Raw genomic sequence first — 14,735 nt, 5'->3', positions numbered from 1 at the left:
ATGGCTTCCATATGCAGTGCTCACCACAATTACCAAGAAATCTAATAATTAATGTTACTATAGAATGATGAAACTGTATAGATGAACTGAGTATAAAGTAAAATTACGAACAAAGATGATTGCTTGTACAAAAGTACAAAGAAATCATTTTCCAACATGGTTACAAGCAGTGGAAGGAAGAAGTTTTATGCAATCAATTATGAGATTGTTACATAATTTTTAATATTGCCAATTGCAGACCTGAGAGGGGTTTTTTTTAGTTATGTAGAATTATTAGCATGCTCTATGTTCTAAAGAAAAAATGCTATCAGCAGCAAAGAGCTATTGAATCACAGGACTTCCTTCCAGAGACATAAAAGACATCAGATTAAATGTTTGCTTTCTTCACATGACCCTAAGTCACAATTTGTTTTGCTTTGATTATTTTCAAGCAGAAATTATTTTAAGAGAAAGAGAGGAGAATGCAGGGAAGGCAAATCTGTCTCTACCAAGAGGCTTTCTCCTTTGAATTTCCCTGACTGGGACCTAAGAGCAGGTCTCTGAATCGCCATGGAGTTTTTCCTCATCCCTCTGTGTCTTCATAGTGGACTATCTCTGGCCTCATCTTTAATAGTGTATCAGCCTATCGGCAGTCACCTTGAGGATTACCCAGCCCTCAGCAGAGCAATCACTTACGGCTTAAACTGTAAGCAACAGCTAAAGCCACTGCCATTGTGACTTTGGAACTGGCATCTCTGCCGTGGGCGCTTTCAGGCGGACGGATTAAGAAATAGAGCCCCATCATTCTGTGAGCCCCTGATGTGTATAATGAAATGTTGAAAGTTAGGGATGGTAAAGCCTGCCTGAAATGATAGATGTATGCATATTTTTTTAAATTTTCTCTTCCAAACAATATTATAAATCCATCCTTGGAAAAACTCACTGACTGCAACTGACATTCCAGTCACAAATAAATTGACTTATCTTCCTCGGACAAAATGTTTCCTTTTCTCTAGGTACTCTCTCATAAATTTTGTTGGGAATTACCTTTTTATCAATGAAATTAATCTTATAGTCCTGAATACTTCAGTTACTGAGGTATCTTTAAAATGCATACTATCAATAATTATTAGAAAATTTGCTTGCAGACTTAAACATAGAGTATCTTTGAATTTGTGAGTTTTTAATTTTTTCCCCGACAGAAAACTAGCATATATTTGTACTAATGATTAGTGACACGGGGAATTCATGAGAATCCCCTCTGGTTTGGGGATTATCATGCAGGACTTAGTAAAAGCAAGGAAATTCTGAAGAATGTAAAATGAATTGGAAAACATCAGAGACTTCCACCAAGGTCCTAGAGCACACGCCCTTTATGACAGTATCGTGTCTCCTTCCTTCACTTCTGGTCCCCAGTTCTCAGTATAGGGTCTGACACCTAGCTAAGTCACGGCCACTGTGTTGAATTTAACTAATGAAGCCTCCTGACACACACACACACACACACACACACACACACACACAGAGGAGTGGAAGTGCATAATTATTTCAGAATTATGTTGAAAGTATATTAAGGGTCATGCACGTGAATATGTCTGGGAGTCAGACAGATAATGCAGTAAGTGATGGAAGTGGTAAAATAAGTGGCCCTCTCAGTTTTCTACTTTCCTACTGTTGATGCAGACACTAATTCAATCATTGTTTTTCTTTTCACCTAACCCTTACTCCAAGGAAAGCAAAGTAAAAATGCAGAGGCAAATGCAAAGGAAACTCGGAAAAACAAGAGCAGATATTAGGTCTATGGCTCCACGGTTAAAGGTACCAGTGATTTTTTTTCAACACATTTGATCATTCCTCTGCGGAACCAACAACCACTCCGGCCAGCTTTTCAACTTCCATGGGAAATAGGAATTTTTATGTGAATCAGACTCGAAGATGTTCTGCTGTGCCAAAACTCTGCGACTCAACTGAAAGAGATCAGCAGATTGAACATAGCTCTTGGGTTCACTTTGCTGCCAAGAGAGTCAGGTTATAATTGGGTAACACCAGAGGACAACAGATGGCATTAAAGCACTGGATCCCACCAACTTGAGTCCCAGACCCAGTGACTTAAAAATCATGCTGGGTGGGGGGGACGGGGAGGCAGCAGTTGGCTTAATGGCTATGTTGCTGGACTCCCATGTAGTCAACCGCTGTTTGAGTCCCGGACCAGGTGGGTTAAACTCACGGCAGGTGTGTGTACATGCGTGCCCAAGATCCCGAGAGGAGAATGGAGGAAAAGGGACTGCAGCTTGGCCATCCCCCTGGGGGGGGAGGGTGATTTCTCGCTTTCTATCTCTCTGTCTCTCTCTGTCTCTCTGGCTAGCACACGCTCCCTATAGCAAAAACCTCTCCAAAAAAAAAAAATCATGCTGGGTGTGTGTGTGTTTGTGTGTCTGTGTGTGTGTGTACCCAAAATTCTGGAAAGAGAATGGAGAAAGGATGGAGGTGTGTCCATTTTCCTGGGAGGTGATTTCTCACTTTCCCTCTTTCTCTCTCTGTGTCTCTGTTTCTTTGGGGAGCACACGTGCCTTATAACAAAAACTTAAAAAAAAAATTGGGTAACACTAACGGACTGAGTAAGTAGGCATTGAAGGCTCATTCAGAATTCACCACTAATTCTAAAATGACAACAAGGTGGTGAATAAGAACAATTAGTCATTGTATATTTTCTAGTTGTATCATAGATTTAGATTCACACAATTAGCATAAATTATTGGGATGGAAAAAGCAGGGAAATCCTAGACTTCCACCCATGATCGGATTCCCCACAGATAACCCTCCAGCCCCCAGGAGAGGTGGAGAGGAAAAGAGAGCAGTCTGATGGGCTGGAGTTGAGGTCTCCTGCCTTTGCCACAACCCAGCAACATATAAGAAGAAACTAAGTTACTGGATTATTTCATTTTCAAAACAGAAGACTGTTCTTTCTATAGTAATGCCACATTTACCTTTGCCTTAAATACATTGCTAAGTAGAAAAATTAAAAAGAGTATAGTTACAAGTATTCATCAAGAACTGAAACTGCACAGTTATGTGACAGGACACGCTACCATCCACGGGTTGCAGAGTATACAGGAGGAGGAGGCTCTGGTTCAACAAGAAAAGGGTGACAATAAGGTGTGTTTTGTTTTGCTTTGCTTCCTCACATGCCGGCACAAAGAAGAAAAAGTGCTTATTCCCAGAGGATCAGTATTGTGTGGTCACATGTAACTTTAAACAAAATCTTACCTTTTTAAAAAAAAGAGAAAGAGAAAGTGAGAAATCATCCACCAGGGGGCATGGCCATGCTGCAATGCTGCTCTTCCATTCTCCTTTCAGGATTTTGGACACACGCGCACAGACACTTGATATAAGTCTCAAGCTTCTGGGTCCAAGACTCAAACCATGGTCAACCATGTGGGAGTTCAGTACCTTAACTACCATGCCACCTCCTGGCCCCCATCAAAATTTTACTTTTACTTTTTTTCCTTCAGAGGTTTTTGCCTTAGGGTGCATGCACTCACCAGAGAGAAAGACAGAGACAGAGGGAAAGTGAGAAATCACCCTCAGGAGGATGGCCACCATGCTACAATCCCTTCACTTCCATTCTCCTCCTAGGATCTTGGGCATGCATGCACACATGCCTGACTTGAGTTTCAAGTCACTGAGTCTGGGACTTAAACAACAGTCAACCATGTGGGAATCCAGCAACCTAACTACTACGCCATTTGCTGGACCCCTAAATTTTACTTTTACTATTCTACATTCCTGGCAAGTGAAAAAAAAAAAAAAAAGTTATCACACATGTAAGCCTGGCAAACAGTAGGTGCTCAACAAATGTTTGTTAAAACACTGGATTATCGGGACCAGCAATTGGCATAATGGCTATGTCACTGGACTCTCATGTAGTCGACTGCAGTTCGAGTCCTGGACCCAGTGGCTTAAGTTCACGCTGGGCGCATGTACGTGCGTGTCCAAGATACCAAGAGGAGAATGGAGGAGAAGAGATTGTGGTGTAGTCATCCCCTTGGGGGAGGAGTGATTTCTCGCTTTCTTGCTCTCTGTCTCAGAGCTCTGTCTTTCTGGTGAGCGCACACGCCCTATAGCAAAAACCTCTCAAAAAAAGGGGAGAAAAAAACCCAAACACTGGATTATCTCATAATGTTCAGCAAGGGAGAATGTTTGTCTAAGACATCTGTAACTGAAATGACAGATACAGTTGGAACTACTTATAGAGCCATCTAGGGGGCATTAATAATGAACTTATGAAACAATAAAATTCTATCAGATTATAATGTAAAAGTACTGAAAAATAAAAATAATAGCTTTAATCTTTTAACCAAAGTTGAATTTGTTCACATAGAAAAAAATATCTGCTTATTCATGTCTTTGAAAGTATTTTGCATTAACAGTATAGATAGAATGATTATCCTTAATAAAATCTAAAAATATTCTAATTGTTAGCTGATTTATTTAAGGAATTAATGAGTAATTTAAATGATGTGTTAATATATATTAACATTTTATGAACTATCTTGTGCATATTAATTTTTTTAAGAATAATTTATTTAATTTTACTTATTATTATTTGATTTGTTATAGGGCACATGCACTCACCAGAAAGAGGCAGAAAGAGAGAGAGAGAGAGAAAGTGAGAAGGCAAGCCACCAGGTTCAGGACTCGAACTGTGGCCAGCCATATGAGAGTTCAGCACCTTAACCACCACACCAACTGTTGGGCCCACATATTAAGTTTTTGAGTCATTAGTTTAAAGTGGTAAAGATCATATTCATTTTTTTTCCTTCCTTACTGAGCAGTGGTGCTTAGTGTCAGAAATACTTAAGCAGAATGTATTTACATTCAACATGAACAAAGTAAATAGACTGCAATTATCTATTACGAAGTGCAGAACACGCCACCGTTCCAGATGAGTCTTGGTGTACCTGAGCAGTGACAAATGTGTCACTGTTATGAATTAGGGAAGATTTCCAAATGGCCCATTTACTCACATTCACAGGATTTCTTAACATTGAATTAAAAATTGAATTAAATTAGTGTAAATGTTTAAAAGTGTATTAATGTATAAAATACCAAGATAAATACCAAAGAGAATGGAGTATGCCTTTAGTGTGTAGTTTTTATAACACGTAGGCTCTAAAAATATATAATTCTATTATTTTAAGTATAAGATTCTAAATAATTCTACATAATGCCTGAAGACAGAATAATATCCTTGGGGGGTGGACAATGGCACAGAGGTAAAATATGACAGTCTTGGGGGCAGCAGTCTCACATGGGAAAATGACCTTTTCAAGCCCAGAGACCTCCCTGAGTTACACGGGGCATGTGGAAGTCCATGGTCCAGGCGGCTGAACCTGGGGCGGGGGGGAGGTCATGGCATCAGGACCAGCTGGGTGCGGGCTCTCTGTCTCACTCATGGAAAAAATAAACTTACAAAACTTAAAATAAAAATATATACCTTAGAAGATAACAAGACGGGTTGAGGGTGATGAGAACGGGTAATGTCTCCAGCCTAGATGCAGTACTGTATCCTAGTGGACATTGCTGTTTGGCAAGTCAAACCACAGGGTAGGCCTGTCTTGATTTCCTGCTCATCCCTAAAGCTGGTGTGGTGGTGTGTGATTATGGTCCCAGTGACTTAGGAAGCTGAGGCAGGAAGATTGTGACACAATGGAACTTGGTCTAAAAAAATAGAAAAGAAAAAAAAATCCATCTCCTACGGTTAGGAGACGGTTCTCTGGCCTTGGTAGCAGACCTAGCTAGGTAGAAGTCTAGAGACTGGCAGCATGAGTAGTAGCATGCTGAACAGAAGTATTGGAGTCTTTTTTTTTTTTGGAGAGATTTTCACTGTAGGGCGCGTGCACTCGCCAGACAGACAGAGAGAGACATAGAGACAGAAAGCAACAAATCACCCCCCAGGGGGGATAGTCACGCCGCAATCCCCTCTCCTCCATTCTCCTCTCAGGATCTTGGGCATGCATGCACATGCGCCCGGCATGAGTTTTAAGCCACCGGGTCCGGGACGTGAACCGCGGTCGACTACGTGGGAGTCCAATGACACAGCCATTATGCTAACTGCTGGTTCCCCAGAAGTATTGGAGTCTACAGGCCAACAATGAGTTTAAACCCTTGATCAACTTGGAACATGCCAGGCAAGCATGTGGGTGCCCTAAGGAAAGGGGTAAAAGCGTGATTTTGATCCTATTAAGAGAAACTGTCCTTCCTTTCTCTCTCTCTCTTCCTCTCTTTCTTTCTCTAAATAAACTAAAATTAAAAAAAAAAAAACCTTTAAAAAAAATGTTGGCCCTAGGGAACCAGCAGTTAGCGTAATGGCTATGTCGCTGGACTTCCACGTAGTCGACCGCGGTTCATGTCCTGGACCCGGTGGCTTAAAACTCACGCTGGGCGCGTGTGCGTGTGTGCCCAAGATCCCGAGAGGAGAATGGAGGAGAAGGGATTGCAGTGTGACCATCCCCCTGGGGGGTGATTTCTCGCTTTCTGTCTCTATGTCTCTCTCTCTGTCTGTCTGGCGAGCGCACGTGCCCTACAGTGAAAATCTCTCAAAAAAAAAAAAAAAATGTTGGCCCTTTTTAATCCTGTATTAAATTTATCCTAATAGTAAACTGAGAACTTTATTTTTTTCTGGTCACAAGATTGTTTTACCTGTTTTCCTCTAATTACCTCTTTTCTTTTAAGTAGCAAATAATAATAATAATAATTCTTGCAAAATAGGAAGTAAAAAACTAAGGTTCATGCTCAAAACATCCATCTGAATTGGATTTTAATTTCAGTATACAAAATATTTCTTCTAGCGCTTAGTACAGACCCTTTACCTCACTATAGAAAAATATCCAAAACTCAAGAATAGTCTTGATTTAGCAATTTAGTTTTATTATTATAATATGATCTTGAAGTCTGTTTAAAACCACCATAGAAGTGCACTGAAAATGAGTAATAATGGATGGATGATCGTGGATGCCAGGTTTCTCACTGTGTGAGTGGGAGGTTACAGATTAGCAAGGAGAGAAGGTGGGGAGAGTCCATGTGTTACTGGATTCAATCGTAGACAACAATATAAACTCATTTTGGGCTTAATATAGAAGCAAACACACACACACATAGAGAACTATATATATTTGTATGTAATAGTGATCATTACATTTCCAATCTTTTTTTCCCAGTTCAGACGGGGTTTCATTGTGCCGTGATCCCCCTGCCTCAGGCTCTCAAGTAGCTGAGATTACAGGTACACATCCCCACATCTTTTAGGCTGGACCTCCCGTGTGGCCTCAGCCTGCTGAGCAGCACCATCAACCAGCACATGGTCTGGTGGCTGAGCCAATTTCGAATTCTTTTATCTGAGAGAAATTAACACTGATACCACAGTAACAGTGAATCTACCCAAAGCCCATGTCTTGCTTTTTAATATTCTCCAGAAAAAGAACTTATTCTACCACAGGGCACGGAATATGAAAGATGAGTTTGGACTATGTTTTAGTGACAGAAGGTTTAAAAAATGCTAAGACAAGCAAAACAGCCGTAATAATGGTCAGAAGGGACACAGGAGCCAGCTCTAACTGTTCTCAGTTCTAGGCCAGAATAATTTAAACGACCAAATAATGAATTGGATTGTCAGAAAAGTCAGGGTGAGTTTTTTAATGCAAAAACGAGTCAGACTTTCCAACAACCCAATAGTATTGGAATAATAGCCCAGAGTAATAAATATCCATGAGACCATACAAATATGAATGAACAAATGAATAAATAAATAAAAGGGAAGAACAGACAACAGACAAATCATCCATATAGAAGAATTTTAAGTAATTAATATGTTACAACCCTCTCAAGAAGGTGGGATTGGGAACCAGCAGTTAGCGTAATGGCTATGTCGCTGGATTCCCACATAGTCGACTGTGGTTCGCGTCCCAGACCCAGTGGCTTAAAACTCACGCCGGGTGCATGTGCGTGCATGCCCAGGATCCTGAGAGGAGAATGGAAGAGAAGGGATTGTGACGTGGCCATCTCCCCCGGGGGGTGATTTCTCTCTTTCTGTCTCTCTGTCTCTCTCTGTCTGTCTGGCGAGCACCCGCCTTATAGCAAAAACCTCTTCAAAAAAACCCAACTATTTCTTTTAATAAATCAATTTAAATTTAACGAAGAAAGTACTTAAAAGGAAGTAAGAAAAATATTACTCTACTTTTGAAGAATAAAGGCCTTTTACCTTTAAAGTTGCAATAATACAATAAAAAATAGTTTCAATTATGCACATAAAAAAATCAATATTATTATTTAGTATAACAAAAGTCTTTATTTCCTAACCATTTGCTATTTTAACAGGAAAAGAAAAGAACACATTCTTTACTACCAAAGAATCAGCAAATATAAAGGGTGGAATGAAGTGTAATTATAGCTTGCTGACAGTAAGCAGCATTGAGACTTATTAAAATTATGTTTTTGGTAAGAAGGCTAGAAACAGTTTAAAAAGAAAAATCATTGGGTATTTAGCCTAAATACTATGAAATACAAGCATGGCTATGTCGCTGGATTCCCACATAGTCGACTGTGGTTCGCGTCCCAGACCCAGTGGCTTAAAACTCACGCCGGGTGCATGTGCGTGCATGCCCAGGATCCTGAGAGGAGAATGGAAGAGAAGGGATTGTGACGTGGCCATCTCCCCCGGGGGGTGATTTCTCTCTTTCTGTCTCTCTGTCTCTCTCTGTCTGTCTGGCGAGCACCCGCCTTATAGCAAAAACCTCTTCAAAAAAACCCAACTATTTCTTTTAATAAATCAATTTAAATTTAACGAAGAAAGTACTTAAAAGGAAGTAAGAAAAATATTACTCTACTTTTGAAGAATAAAGGCCTTTTACCTTTAAAGTTGCAATAATACAATAAAAAATAGTTTCAATTATGCACATAAAAAAATCAATATTATTATTTAGTATAACAAAAGTCTTTATTTCCTAACCATTTGCTATTTTAACAGGAAAAGAAAAGAACACATTCTTTACTACCAAAGAATCAGCAAATATAAAGGGTGGAATGAAGTGTAATTATAGCTTGCTGACAGTAAGCAGCATTGAGACTTATTAAAATTATGTTTTTGGTAAGAAGGCTAGAAACAGTTTAAAAAGAAAAATCATTGGGTATTTAGCCTAAATACTATGAAATACAAGCATACGATTTTGGAAAAATCACATGATTTTCTTTATATTACACTTAATTATTTTAGCAGATTTAAAAAAATACCGAATTATGACTTTTATAGGAAAAAATAAATAAATAATTGTCCCTAAAATACATATTAGTCTTTAGATATCACTTTTGCTTTCCATTTTATTTTATAAAAATCAGAGGTCTTAGAGCAGAAAGCTAAGATCAATGAAAACGATTCTGGAATTGTAACTTGCAGACAGACCTGCATGCCATTTGCTGCTACCTCACTCTTCTTTCTTTTCATACTTTACCTGGAATCTCAGCTGCAAATGAAGACCTGCAGAAACTTTCTCCTCAAGGATTTAAGTAAACTTTGGGTGATAGCAAGGATCTTGTCAAAATTAAAAGTGGCTCCTTCTCAGTAAAAATAAAGTTTCTGGGTTCCAGCAGGTAGCATGGAGGTTAAGGCACTGGAATCCACATGGCCAGCTGTGCAGATTGAGCCCCAGTCTTGGTGGCTTGAAAATCATGCCAGGCACAGGTGTGTGCATGGTCAAAATCCTGACAAGAGACTGGGGGAGAAGGGATTGGGACATGCCCATCCTTTCTGAGAGGATTTTCACTTTCCTTCTGTTTCTTTCTGGCAAGCAATCATGCCAAAAAAAAGAAAGAAAGAAGAAAGAAAGAAAGAAAGAAAGAAAGAAAGAAAGAAAGAAAGAAAGAAAGAAAGAAAGAAAGAAAGAAAGGAAGGAAGGAAGGAAGGAAGGAAGGAAGGAAGGAAGGAAGAAAGAAAGAAAGAAAGAAAGAAAGAAAGAAAGAAAGAAAGAAAGAAAGAAAGAAAGAAAAAGAAAAAAAGTTTGTAGACTAATGAAGTATATTAAGGGATACATTTGTATTAAATATAATTGGCTTATAAATTATACCAAATAGTGTTAGTGCAAATAATACCTTTAAGAATTCCTTTTTCTCATAAGAATGTTCAAACATACAGATAAATTGAAACATGTAATGAACACTCTAGTTTCATCACTCCAATTCTGATGAGCATTTTGTGTTATTTGAAGATTCATGTATCTGCTCATCTGTTCACCCCTATCTTCATCAATAGGTCTACCTTTTCATATTCTAGATTTCAAAGTAAGTTGCAGATATCAACACATTTAACTTGTAAACATTTCGTTATGTAAATTATTAACTTCAAGTCAGTATTTGTTGACATATTTTGAGGTGGAATTCAAATTTAAATACATAAATCTCAACTGTGCATTTGCAATATTTTAGAAAATCATATTTTCAAACTACTAGCCAACTGCTGTCAAGATATCAAATATTCCCAGGGCATCAGAATGTTTCTGTACACTCTTTTCCAGCAAGTACCCACTCCACCACACACATGAAATTACTATACTGATATCTTCACCAGATTGCTTTAGAAAGTTTTAGAACTTTGTATAAAGTACTTATACCATCTGTCCTCTTTTATGAATGGCATGGTCAACAGATTTTCTGATTCACCCATGTTGTTTTATGTGTCAACAATTTTATAACAGTTTTATTGAGGTATTATTTCCATATCATGAAGTACATCTATTTTACTTATTCTTTATTTGCCATAGAGTGTATACATTCACCTGAGAAAGGCAGAAAGGGAAAGCAAGAAAACACCCCTGGAGAGGGATGGCCACACCACAATCCCTTCTCCTCTTGGTATTTTGGGCACACCTGCACATGCATCCAGCATAACTTTCTTTTTTTTTTTTTTTTTTTGAGGGTTTGTGTGTGTGTGTGTGTGTGTGTGTGCTACAGGGCGCGTGTGCTTGCCAGACAGACAGAGAGAGACATAGAGACAGAAAGTGAGAAATCACCCCCCAGGGGGGATGGCCACCCTGCAATCCTTTCTCCTCCATTCTCCTCTCGGGATCTTGGGCACGCACGAACACACGCCCAGCGTGAGTTTTAAGCCACTGGGTCTGGGACATGAACCGCGGTTGACTACATGGGAGTCCAGTGACATAGCCATTACGCTAACTACTGGTCCCAACATCCAGCATGATTTTCATGCTGCCAGGTCTGGGGCTTGAACCATGGTTTGTCACATGGGAGTCTAGCACCTTAGCCACCATGCCACCTGCTGGCCCCAGTACATTTATTTTAAGTGCAAAATTCAAGAATGTTTGAAGTCAGTGTATAGTTGTGCAACAATAATATAATTCTGTTTTAGTTTCTTTTCACTAGCCCCCCCCCCCAGATTCTTTTATTTCCTATGTTATTTATTTATTTTTTTATTTATTTATTTCCCAGAGGGGCACATGTGACAGAGAGGGAATGGGAGAAATCACCTCTCAGGGGAGATGGCCATGCCACAATCCTCTCTCCTCCATTCTGTTCTCAGGACTTTGGGCACTCACACACATGCACCCTGACTGAGTTTCAAGTCACGGGGTCCAGAATTCAAACCACAGTTGACCACGTGGAAGTCCAGCACCACCTACTGGCCTCATGCCATGTGTAATTAATTCCCACTCTCAAACATCAACCATAGGCAAACAAAGATCTCTTTCACCTCTCTCTCTATTTATTATTATATGGAATTATACGGACTCTCACTGGCCATTATGCTTTGAAGATCACCCATGCTGTGGGACGTCTTTATAGGTATTGCTTCTCAGCAGTAAGAGGACTTTCCATTGTGTAGTTATAACACATTGCTTATTCACTCACCAGTTTATGGACCTTTGGGTGGTTTCCACTTTTAGACTATTATTAATAATGATGTCCATACCTAGTTTTGGTCCTCTTGGGTACATACTCGGAGGTGGGATGGCTGGGATGTATATTATGAAAAAGTTTATATTTTTATGATAGATAGAAATTTTATGATATATAGAAATTATATATTAATATGACACAAAACTGGCAAATTATCTCATCAATGGCGCTGACATTTTATAACCAATGTGTACATTTTGTATTTTACAATTTTATAACAATGCGTGGGATGTCCAGTCCATTCACAGTTTTATAGCGATCTGTGTTGTAATAATGTTTTCTCAGACAGGCTGTTGAGAGTGTAGTAATATTTCATTCTGGTTTTAATTTGCATTTCCCTAATGGCCAATGATGATGAGCATCTTTTTACGTGCTTATTTGCCATGTATGTCCTTTTCAGTGAAAAGTCTCCTCATACCATTTGCTTACTTTCTAATTGAACTTTGTTTTTTTCCTGTTGAGTTTTGAGAATTATTAGTGTATTCTAGTACATTGAAAGATACACGGTTTGCAGGTATTTTCTCTCCCCTGAATGCTTTTTCATCCTTTTAACAGTCTTTCAGACAGAAAAAAATTTAATTCTGATGAGGCTTAATTCATCAATTACCCTTTATTTACCATACTTTTAACAGAAGTCTAAGAACTTTTTGCCTAACTCTGTATCCTTATGATTTTTCTCCTATACACTTTCCAAATATTTTATAGTTTTATATTTTAGATTTAAGTTTGTGATCTGTTTTAGTGAGATTTGAATAAAATAAAAGTTTTAAGTCAGAGCTTTTTTTTGGTGGGGCCGGGGGGGGGGAGAGCTATAGATGTACAGTTGTTTAGGCAATATTTCGTGCAAAATCTATTCTGTCACACTCGTTTCTAGTGTGCAAAATGTATAATAAAATGTGCCAATGTTTATAATGGGTCTATTGATCAAATAATGAAAGACATGCACTCAATAAATATACTTTCATAATTAAATAGTAAAAGAGATTATAAAAACCTCCAAAATTTTTTCACAGTATTATAATTGGAATGCCAATACATAGCCATTTTAATTAAAAAATACTAAATTTTAGAAAAGTGGATTTCTAGGTTTCCAGTAACCTAAAATTTCAGTTATGTTAACAACCCATTCTCGGGTCCAGCATGTTCGGTGGTACTTAAGGTGGCTGGATTCCACATGGCTGACTGCTCAGTTTGAGTCCCGTACCTGGCTTCAAAAACACAGTAGGGGGAACCAGCAGTTAGCGTAATGGCTATGTCGCTGGACTCCCCCGTAGTCGACCGCGGTTCGCGTCCCGGACCCAGTGGCTTAAAACTCACGCCGGGCGCGTGTGCGTGTGTGCCCAAGAGCCCGAGAGGAGAATGGAGGAGAAGGGATTGCGGCGTGACCATCCCCCCTGGGGGGTGATTTCTCGCTTTCTGTCTCTATGTCTCTCTCTGTCTGTCTGGCGAGCGCACGTGCCCTATAGTGAAAATCTCTCAAAAAAAAAAAAAAACACAGTAGGTACATGGCGTGTACATGTTAAAGATCCCAATAGGACAGGAAAATGGAGGAGGAATTGTGGTAGAACCATCTCCCATGGGGATGCTTTCTCACTCCCCCCTCCCAGCCCCGTGGCAAGCATGTTCTTCTTAAACAAAAGAAAAATGTTTTTTAACTTTAAACATCCTGAGGAATTGCAGTTGCCTTTGGTGTGAGCAATGCCGCGGTTGCCTTGGTGATGTCAAGGGTTCAAGCTGCTCAGTTGGCCCCGGGCTTTGGAGAAGAGGTGGCATATTTGACAAGGAAGCAGAGGAACCTGTCCTGGTGAACAGGAATGGCAGAATCACACACAGGGATAAGTCAAAGAAGGTTATAGAAATGAATAGAAGGACCAGCAGATGGCATAATGCTTACATGCCTGGACTCCCACGTAGTCAACCGTGGTTCAAGTCCCGGACCCGGGTGCATGTGCATGTGTGCCCCAAATCCCAAAAGGACAATGGAATCCCTTCGGCGGCATGACCACCCCCCCCGAAGGATGATTTCTCTCTTTCTGTTTGTCTCTCCAGCCTGTGCATGTGCCCTATAGCAAAAATGTCTCCCTAAAATAAGGAAATCTAATAGAAGCTGGCACAGCAGTTGCTCTTCAGCAGGGCTTCAACGAGGGTCATAAAGAAGGTGCAGAAGTCATTGTCAACTATGGACAACTCCGAGGAGCACCGAGTGCTCTGCTCTCCTGGTGTCACCTTCAGGAGGTTAGGCCAATTTTAATCACGAAAATAAGTAGTCTCTGGATGCAGTTGGCCAGTGTGAAGAGTGTGTGCTCAAACATGAATCACTCTGTAACCCTATGTAGTAGATTTATGGGACTTCATTGAGAATATGGACCTTTATCATGGAGAGCACGCTGAGGAAAAGATTGAAGTGAAAAATGAAAGATCGAAAGAAAATGCTGAGTCTAGAAAAACTGCAGCAAGAGTCGTGTTGGGATAGCGCTCACATTTAGAATGTTGTAGAACACAGGCCTGACCTGATTTTAGAAGACAGCCCACTTCACTCTGCAGCTGGGAGTCAGCAGACACACTACAGCAGGACTTCAGACGGTACCTCTTCTAATGCCGTCGAGAATGCTTCTTGGAGCACTTTGTTTTCTAACAAGGTAACCAAAATCTACACGGGCTTCTCTATTGAACATTTTGCCTGTAGAGCTACTCTTTATGAAATATGAAATGTCTTCAAATTTAACACTATTAGATATAAGTCCCTCTTTCTCTGTTTCTGCTAATACGTGTGTAGTTTTAGGATATACTCA

At 39.7% G+C, this 14,735-nt stretch overlaps 1 pseudogene; it reads left to right on the top strand.

The window, feature by feature from the left end:
• The first annotated feature begins 549 nt into the window (after positions 1 to 549).
• LOC102482998 (protein YAE1 homolog pseudogene) lies at positions 550 to 14,452 on the top strand (annotated as a pseudogene).
• The last annotated feature ends 283 nt before the right edge of the window (positions 14,453 to 14,735 follow it).

Source organism: Tupaia chinensis, unplaced genomic scaffold (genome assembly GCF_000334495.1).
Source record: "Tupaia chinensis unplaced genomic scaffold, TupChi_1.0 Scaffold000503_1, whole genome shotgun sequence".
In the NCBI taxonomy this organism is placed as follows: Eukaryota; Metazoa; Chordata; class Mammalia; order Scandentia; family Tupaiidae; genus Tupaia; species Tupaia belangeri.
Note: the sequence above shows the minus strand (reverse complement) of the source record. Positions and strands in the feature narration are given on the sequence as shown.